The 9,773-nt window shown below is 39.5% G+C and overlaps 1 pseudogene; it reads right to left on the reverse strand.

Moving 5' to 3' along the window:
- Positions 1-7,429: 7,429 nt before the first annotated feature.
- On the reverse strand, positions 7,430-8,025 carry LOC149227972 (ceramide synthase LOH2 pseudogene; annotated as a pseudogene).
- Between the last annotated feature and the right edge of the window lie 1,748 nt (positions 8,026-9,773).

A 9,773-nucleotide genomic window follows, 5' to 3' on the forward strand; every position in this document is an offset into this window, starting at 1 on the left:
CAGTGTATTTGGGTGAGATGCAACGCACCTAGCCAGTGGAGTAGCTGCAATGATCCTGTTTTGACCAATTCTGAGCAGTTTCTCATGGAGAACTTCTGGGAGAAGCTGTAATCTGTTGACCTTGTTCCTTTAGGGGTTAGAACAACACTTTTAGGGACTTAGGAGCCCTTGGTTTATGGACATTTCATGCTTGGGGTTGTGGGGCCCAAAAATGTCTATAACAGTTGCCCCTTAAAGCATGAGGCCGTTAATCTTTTGATGTCGGGTGAAATGCTTTATTATGAGGATCTGAAGTTCTTTCAGTGCTGGGAGGAGACCTGTAATAAGATACAATACAATACATTATCTTCATACTATTTTCATGATCTAGCTGAGGCAGGCATTCCCATGCTCAGCTTTATAAATTCATTTTCATGTACATAGGACAGACAATCGTCTGAGTGTAGACTGATGATTCTGATAGAGCCATCATCCTTTTGATAGGATGATTATCTGTGCAGCAATGATGTACATTTGATGTCTTTATTTTCCCTGAATATATATCGCAGCCCGGTGATGAAACTAGATCCGGGGTCTTCAATCTCGTCCAATCTTCACTCAAAGTACAAGTCGATCCATGTGAGAAATGTTCTGAAGTCGAACATGGAAAGACATCGCTTGATTACCAGTCAATGATGTAAACTATTAACAAGCACGAGAGGAATCACCGATAATGATAATGACCCTCAAGGTACTGCAGTACAATTCACGTGGTGTGAATAAAGGGCTTGGCATCGAACACCACGCAAAATCTTTTGGTCAAAGGCCATTGATGTAAACCTGTCGCCGAAAGTGAGAAACTTGCCATTGAGGCATGCAAGCTTCAAAGTACTAAATGGGGTGTTCCTAGTTCAACTTCTTGGATAATGAGCTGACATCGACAAGAAGTGATCCGTCACAGGAGGGCCTTAATGAATCCCACATCAATGACATGGAACGGAGCAAATGATTTTAATGGAGGTGAAAACGAACTGGTGATATAAGGTTCAGGGTGGTGGTCATGAAAGAATGGAGTATAATGTATGGTAGTGGGTGAGACATAGGTGAATTCTCTTAATGACTTCTCTTGAACATATCAGCGAAACTGATGTGATGGATTGGTAGCATTAACCCCAAATGTGGATGGTATGGTGTGACCATGGTGATGTGACCGGTGAATGAAACAACCCAACCCAACTCAGACACGGAGTGGAAGTGTCATGTTCAAGAGCGACTTGCTACCAACAAAGTTTCTTCAAGTTTTCTTCCCAATTTTCCCCAGTCATTGCTGACCAGTACCTCTTTATTTTTGTCAAGATTGAGGAGGATAACATATGCTTGTTCTATAATTTTCCCTTCGGGCAAACCCATCGCTATGTTTTAACGAGCCTAGCGATAGTGAAACTCGTTCTCGTCTATAGACAAGTTTGTCGCTATTAATCTTTTTAACGAGTTTAATGACAAAGATAACTCGATCCTTTTCAATTTTAGAGAGTCTGAAAAGGAACGTAAAGGTAACTCCAAAATTTGTTTTTCGTCATCTAATCCCTTAAGTCCAAAAAAGTATAAAACAATACAGAAGGGATGGATTTTCGATACTTTTAACGAGCCGAAAAAAACAAGCGCTCGATATTTTTGTGTAATAATCCCTTAGGTCCAAAAAGATTAAAATCTAGAGGAGGGATAGCACTTCCTGTCCCTTTAACGAGCTGGAGAGGCCAATGGCTCGGCAATCTTTTCATATTTTACGAGTCAGTTGAAACGAGCTTAAAGGAGACTCGTCTTTTGAGGAACGAGTGATAAAATGGGTAGCAGCTGATTCCAGGTAAGGTTTGGAATTTTCCAATCACGGCAGTGTCACAAGGATGGCTAGTGAAATCACTCTTCGCAGCTGTTCCTCAAAATGGGTAAACAATCAAATGGAGGTGAATGATCGGCCAATGAAAAAGTGGAGGTGACGGTGCAAACATGACCAAGGCTTTAACGGCTGAAGTACTACATTCACGATGGTTATTTACCGGGGAATAGTTCATTTTTTAACGAGCTTAAACGCGGGAGGAAACATTTGCTCATGGCTTATGTTTATTTTTTAATGAGCTTGAACTATGTGCTAAAACTGCTCGATTAAATGGTTCCATTTTGATTTTACCATAAATAGCTTTGTTCTTTCAAAGATCATATTGTATTTTCAAAAGCTTCATCAAATTAGTCAGAAATGAACAATATATGTTTGAAAACGAGTTAGAACACCAATATTTTACTTTGAACTATGTAAAAAGTAATGAAAAAGTGTTTTTACCTCTCATTTTACCATTTCATTTGAACTTTGGTTTGTTGGAGCTTTGGAGGTGCTTTCCCCTTTTGATTTTCATCAGCTAATTTTGGGAGATTCTGTGGACGATTCTCAACGCCGTCTGGACTAGGTAGGAGCTAAACCTGAGCTCTTCCATTTCATGGTTTCCACTTTACATTCTGAGCTTGATTCCTAGTTTTTCTGAGCCCCCGGGGTTTGAAAAACTCGTTCTGCTTTCAGCGCACCCTCTGTGTATCGAAAGGTGCGTTGAATGTTGGCCTGTCTAAAGGCTATCTAACATGCAACGCACCCAGAACACTGCTGTAGGTGCGTTGGGCGCAGAAAAGGAATTCAATGCACAATTTTTTGATGGAAATTTTGCCTGTTGCTTACCAAAATCAGGATCTAACTCTTCTCTTGTTTGTTTTTCAGTGATCTTTGGAGTAAGATGACCATTACATGGCGAGAACGTGAGCATGAAGAAGAGGACATGCTTGCCATACATGATCCAGTTACAGTAAACGCACTGCGGAACTGTGGCTTGTTGAAGTTTTTTCGCATTTCTAGCACGAGACAACAAATCAACTTACTGCAGTATTTGCTCGATGCTTGGGATCCTACCAACTAGGTTTTCTAGATCAGGGGTAAATCTATCCCCTTGACTGTAGTAGACACCTATTTCTTGACTGGCTTGTCGAGGCGGGGTGCCCCCATCTCTTTATCAGGTTCGGCCCGAGGAGGCGACTCTGTGAGAGATTATGTTCGCCGGTACTGCAGAGAAGGATCTCAGCCGAGTAAAGACGGCAAGATCATCATCCGTGATGTCACTGACAGGTCCCTCAGGACTATTCTATTTACTTTTGGTAGGATGGCCGGTGGTGCGGCTCTTCATGTAGCCAACCGATCTTATATGCAGTATGCCTTGGAATGCCTCCAACCGAAGGTGTTCAACTGGTGCGACGCAGTACTTCTTGTGATGAAAGAACAGTTGACCAAGATAAAGAGTGGGAGGTTGAAGAACTTTGGGTATGGTTCTATTTTGACCGCCTTTGCCTTGGAGAAGATACCACTGATGCAGCCGCAGTATATTGCACTCGACTTACCTTCACCTACTAAACCACGTATGCAGAGATGGGTTGACCATATGTCTAGGCATGCCGGTCAATCTCAGATTTCATTTTTTGATACCTTCTTTAGGTGGTTTGATCGTCAAGAGATGTTTTATTCCGAGTACCCATATGCGGGCATGGACTTCTGGGGTGATCCAGATTTAGTACTGCCGGATGGCGAACAGTGGGGCACCATTGGTAAAATCTTTGACCATATTCCTGTTTATCGTTTTTCATTTATAATGTCCTTGTGCTTTATTCTATCAAGACTTTAATCAAACTCATGTGTACATGCAGATGTTGGTCCTGTTCATCTAGTAGTTTGCCTGAGAGTACCAGCTGCTGCCCCAGCAGGAGAGGCTGTTGGAAGGGCTATCCTTCGTGACCTCGATGTGGCTGAGACTCTCACAGCATTACAGGAGCAGGTTGAGGGCCTCACTCTTGGTATTCCAGATGTGAGGACTGATGAGCTACCTTTGAGGTTATAGCGGCATACTACTGGTGTGCCAAGACGATGGACTCATCTCTTACGCATGATCGCACAGGCTGTGACTTGCTATCATGAGCATCATTAGACTAGGGTGCCCCCTAGCATTTTGAGTTTTTTGGTCATTTGACTGATTTTGTCTTGGTTACAGAACATTATGTGTAAACCATAAACAGTTATATATATTTTTGATTTTCAGAGTTTTACTTTGGTTAAGTTACATGATCCAAATGCAAACATTGATGGTATGTTTCTTTTTATAAATGTTGCAAATGTCTATCTAACACATAATTTGCTAATGAGTCAGTTAATGTGTTTAAGTTTCTAGAAATATGTTGATATTGAATAAAATCAAATTGTCTTTCCAAAATCTTAACCCTTAGGAACATGCGATAAATAGCTGGGTTTCGGACGGAATATATACCCGTGAGTTGTAGTATTACGAGTTGTGAGTCTAGCCTGACAATTAGTCGGCGTATACCACGTGTGATGGCATCAGAGAGAAGTTCTATCAATGTGCTATATTCAACGATGTTATTTGTTGATCGACCAATACATACCCCTCTGAAACTTACTAACTCGCCGCTTGGATCAAAAATAGCCCAGGCTGCGGAAGATAGGTTCCGCGAACTACGACTCGCTCCGTCGGCATATCCAACACATGACTCCAATAGGTTTGACATTCGCAACAAATGTAAAAAGTGAAGTGGATTACTTGACCAAAATAAACACTTTTAGCGAAAACAAAAACATAACAAAAGCATACAGGTTACTATTACGCATAGTAACGCTTGAGGTACAACCCATTACGAGGTTGCGCCAGTGGAATTCCGTCATAATCCATTAACTCGTAGGCTCCTTTTGCTAACACTCGTTTAACAATATAGGGGCCCATCCATAAAGACTTAAATTTACCCGCTCCCAATTTATCAGATTCTTGGTCGTAAAGCAAGACCAAGTCACCTTCTGAGAAGACACGAGGTTTGACATTTTTGTCGAACTGTGCCTTGACTCATTTCTTATGGGCTTCGTTAGCCAAAGCGGCATCACGACGGGTTTCATCCAATTGGATTGATTCCAAGAAACGAGCTTCTTCTTCTGAAGTTCCGGGGAGGAGATCAATTGCGAGTTTGAGAGACGAGATTTCGCACTGGATTGGTAAAACTGCTTCCAGGCCATATACCAGTTGGAAAGGTGTAAACCCGGTTGCATTCCTTACCGATGTTCGGTAAGCCCACAAAGTTGAGTACAGGATTAGGTGCCATCTTCTTTTGTGAACTCCAATCATCCTTTGCAGCATGTGCTTTAGGACCTTGTTGATTGCTTCAACCTGTCCGTTGGCTTGCGGATAATATGGAGTAGAGCTGTCGTGAGACAACCCTAGTTTGGCAGCTAATTCGACCATCATGTGATTGCGAAAATGCGATCCATGATCTGTGACTATAGCCTGTGGTACTTTGATAGAATAAAGAACAAGGACATTATAAATGAAAAACGATAAATAGGAATATTGTCAAATATTTTACCAATGGCGCCCCACTGTTCGCCATCCGGCAGTACTAAATCTGGATCACCCCAGAAGTCCATGCCCGCATATGGATACTCGAAATAAACCATCTCCTAACGATCAAACCACCTGAAGAAGGTATCATAAAATGAAATCTGAGATTGACCGGCATGCCTAGACATATGGTCAACCCATCTCTGCATACGTGGTTCAGTAGGTGAAGGTAAGTCGAGTGCAATATACTGCGGCTGCATCAGTGGTATCTTCTCCAAGGCAAAGGCGGTCAAAATAGAACCATACCCAAAGTTCTTCAACCTCCCGCTCTTTATCTTGGTCAACTGTTCTTTCATCACAAGAAGTACTGCGTCGCACCAGTTGAACACCTTCGGTTGGAGGCATTCCAAGGCATACTGCATATAAGATCGGTTGGCTACATGAAGAGCTGCACCACCGGGCATCCGCTGGGGATCTAATTAGTTTTTTTGTTTATCATTCTTTGTTGTTTGTTTCATAAACTTACAAGTAGCATTCGAACTGCATTTTCCATAACAAATGCAAAGTAGACAACTACTACTTCAATCCATCTACTGGATCTGTTTATGATTTAAACAACTGATTCACAAACTATCTGATTGCCCTTGTGATAGCTCTTAGATCCTCCTTAGATCTACCCCTGATTTTTGCATTACTGATTGCTTTTTTCTCGGCCAAAACCCAAGAACTGAACTGCAAACTATGACCCAGAATTCGAACAGAGTCTCGTTTCTGGCCCAGCGCAGGTACTGTTCAGAGATTCTGAATTTCAGCACACTTTCCCAGTGGAGTCGCCATTTTGTTACAGGGAAAGGTGTCTATTTAGAACTGCTCTATCCCACTAAGGTGTGACAGCTACCTTAGAAACAAATAGAGAAAAGCTACTTTTGTTTTTCCTTTATGAATTATAGATAGAGAGGAACATAAAGACCAACCTCTGTCTTGCGCCAATCTCCTGATTTGATCCCTCTCTTCTTTGATAGTCCTTAGCTACCTGCTCCCTTGCACGCCCAACTTCACAAAGTACCTGTAAGATCACAGAAGCATAGCACTATACAAAGACATGGATCTATAATCATAAACAATCTAGGGTCAGATGTAAATTGACCATACAAATGTAACAAGCATCAATGACACAAAAGCATGGAGGAAAACTCAAATAGCTTTTATTGATAAACAAGAAAAGAGCCAAGAGGAGTTACGACCGGTTGTTTTGACCCAGCATCAACCTCCCAGCAAAGAAGCCCCTCTTCACCTCAAACAAAGCTTAAATCACCCAACAATCTGATGTTTGTCTCAGGGAACCAACAACAATTCCTTACAATATGCAAAATTCCAGCCTCTGGATCTCTGGGATGAGGGATCCATATATAGATATCTGTAAGGGGGATGAGTCAGCTTGTGATTTGATTAGTGTCTTCTCTCTGATAGTTCTTGCTTCCACTTGGAGACTGATGGCCTCTTACTCATCCTTGGTCGAATTCAGTGAGGCAAGTGTCACAGGAGAAGATTCTGGAAGCTTCCATTGCCTTTCCACCTCGCGGAATGACACTGCCATTTGTCATTTCTCGCCCATCACACCCCACATAAGGGAATTTTGAAATGCAACGCACCCTCACAGTGTATTTGGGTGAGATGCAATGCACCTAGCCAGTGGAGTAGCTGCAATGATCCTGTTTTGACCAATTCTGAGCAGTTTCTCATGGAGAACTTTTGGGAGAAGCTGTAATCTGTTGAACTTGTTCCTTTAGGGGTTAGAACAACACTTTTAGGGACTTAGGAGCCCTTGGTTTATGGACATTTCATGCTTGGGGTTGTAGGGCCCAAAAATGTCTATAACAGTTCCCCATCCCAAGATATGTTAATACTTCCTAATTCTCTTATATACATTCTTGTTATATTCTCCAACAACATGTATGCTAAATAAAACACTAAGAGTTGTTAGCAAGGTGGTGATTGATACATTCTAGATAAGGGAACATTCATTTGTCTATAGGGTCAAATTTATACCAAATAACTAGGTACTAAATAAGATGATAACTTAAACTTTGAATAATCCAAAATGTGAAATATATTAGATGTAGAAGAAGCCATCAAAGGGAAAAAAAAAACCAAATATCATGCTAGATGTGAATTCTCTCCCATGTGACTTAAAAAAATTTATTGTTTCCATTAATACATCATATATGTCATGCAAAGTCATACAACAAAATTGATAAAAAAAAACCATCTAATATATGAGTACCCGATCAATAATATTGTAATCACATGATGTGATATCATGATAGTAAGTCTTTGCTTCAAATTTCCCTCATGGGAAGTGTATCAATATTGTCAACATAAAATTCACACTAGCACATGTATAAAAGTCAAAATGGAAACTTGATAATGTGATTTGGAAACCATTTAAACATATGTTTTCTATCATCAAACTATGGGTTCTTATAAGAAATATGAAAAATAAAAATTTACACACCCAAATAATATGTCAAATTCCACATAGATTCTATGGATTTTGTAATCTTCATTTAATTATCCTCAAATTAAGTATCAAAGTTTCCCCTTGTATAAAGGACATTCCTCATATGTGCATGAATTTCTCTTCAATCTCTTGATGCTATATTTCCCTTGATATTCCACCCTATTTTTCCTCCCCTTATTCAATTCCCTATTGTTTCCTCTTTATCAACAATTTAAATGTTGATTGACATTAAGACAATCTTGCCTTTATAGGAAAAAAATTAGGACCTTTTTTTCATTATTCATGGTTCCATGGCCATAATTCCATGCTCATACCCCCTCTATTTATCCACAAGTCCTATATTAATGTGGCACCAAATCGACACACCTCTTGTAGAATCACGACAAATCCACTTCTTATTGGCATCATCCTTCTTATTTCCAATATTTTTTATAATTACCTCCCATTCTTCCTTGGCACTAAGGTGGGATTTTTCTTACACTAGGTTTTTTAGGCCTATCCTTCTTATCATTTCTATGTGTGGGTTTCAATGGAAATGAGACAAGTAGTTATCTCTCTTTTCGATAAACCCTCTTCCTAATTCCCAACTCTATTTTCATATTCATCTTCAACTCTCCCATGCTCCATCCCAACCTTCATTTTCTCTTTATTCTATTGTTAATTTGGTTTGGATGCATTCCTTCTCAATTGAGTCGATGGATAAACATGAACTTGTTGCACTCAAGTCTTCCCTTTAATAGCTTATTGGGGATTTTGAGGGGATCCACTCCTCTCTCTATCATCTCCAAATTTTCTTTTCAAATATGGTAGTCCAAGTAGAGACTTCCATGGAGATTCTAGTACATCATTTGATGTACCAAATTATTTGATAGGTTCAAGATGAATTTGGAGTCATGCACATTGATCAAGAGGCCAAATTTGTACTAGATAATATTTTCATACAAGAAATTGCATGGTACACTTTGTTAAACGAAGTTGGGTAGCATCAACATGGTACAATAAGCTACCTTGGCCCCTAATTCTATTCCATTTTGGTGAATAAATATTCCATAGGCATGACACATTAGGAATTTTTGCCAAAAAATCTAGCAGGCCTAGTGCAAAGCCTCACTAGGAAAATCTAGATCTCATGGCAATAACAGATCAACCACCATTGTCACCTAAATAACCTATCCTAAAATTATTTAGTGGTATATTAAATGACAAGGGAGGCTTCCCTATATATGGATCCCCTAAAGGATATTCAACAAAAATGTTTGAGGTGACAAAAAGGTCTAATGATTGGGATAAGGTACAAGAAAATCTAGGAGGGCTAAGACGTTCTTTACAAAATTTCAAGCACTCTATCCTTGGACCAATTAAGTAAATTAGAAAGTTGGTATAAGTTAGGGTTTAATGTATTTTCAACCATATGTCATGCAATGCCATATAACACTCGGAAGAAATAATATTACTATGATAAACTAAAAAAATATCAATAATATCAATTAGATATGCAAAATAGGGTTTACAATTGAGTTTTTATAGTATAAACATGCATACAACAACAATGTAATGATGCCAAAATCCCTAGAATTAGGGTTTTACAATGTAATATATGCTATATTGTTCCTTTTTCAATTATTAAATGCAATCTGTACTAAAAGAGAAATAACACCTCAAATATAGTTACTTTTTAACTATATGCCAAAGAAACCCTAACCCTAAGCCTAGATGTCTATAATTTAGAGAGAAGGATAAAATCATTATAGAAGAGAGATTTATCACCACCACCCAAACAAGTGCCTTGATCTAAATGGGAAATGGAGTTACCTAGGGTAAATTTAATGGAGATGATCTTGATG

The sequence above is a fragment of the Pinus tabuliformis genome, chromosome J, assembly GCF_031772625.1.
Source record: "Pinus tabuliformis cultivar Carrire ecotype Pingquan chromosome J, CPIR1, whole genome shotgun sequence".
In the NCBI taxonomy this organism is placed as follows: domain Eukaryota; kingdom Viridiplantae; phylum Streptophyta; class Pinopsida; order Pinales; family Pinaceae; genus Pinus; species Pinus tabuliformis.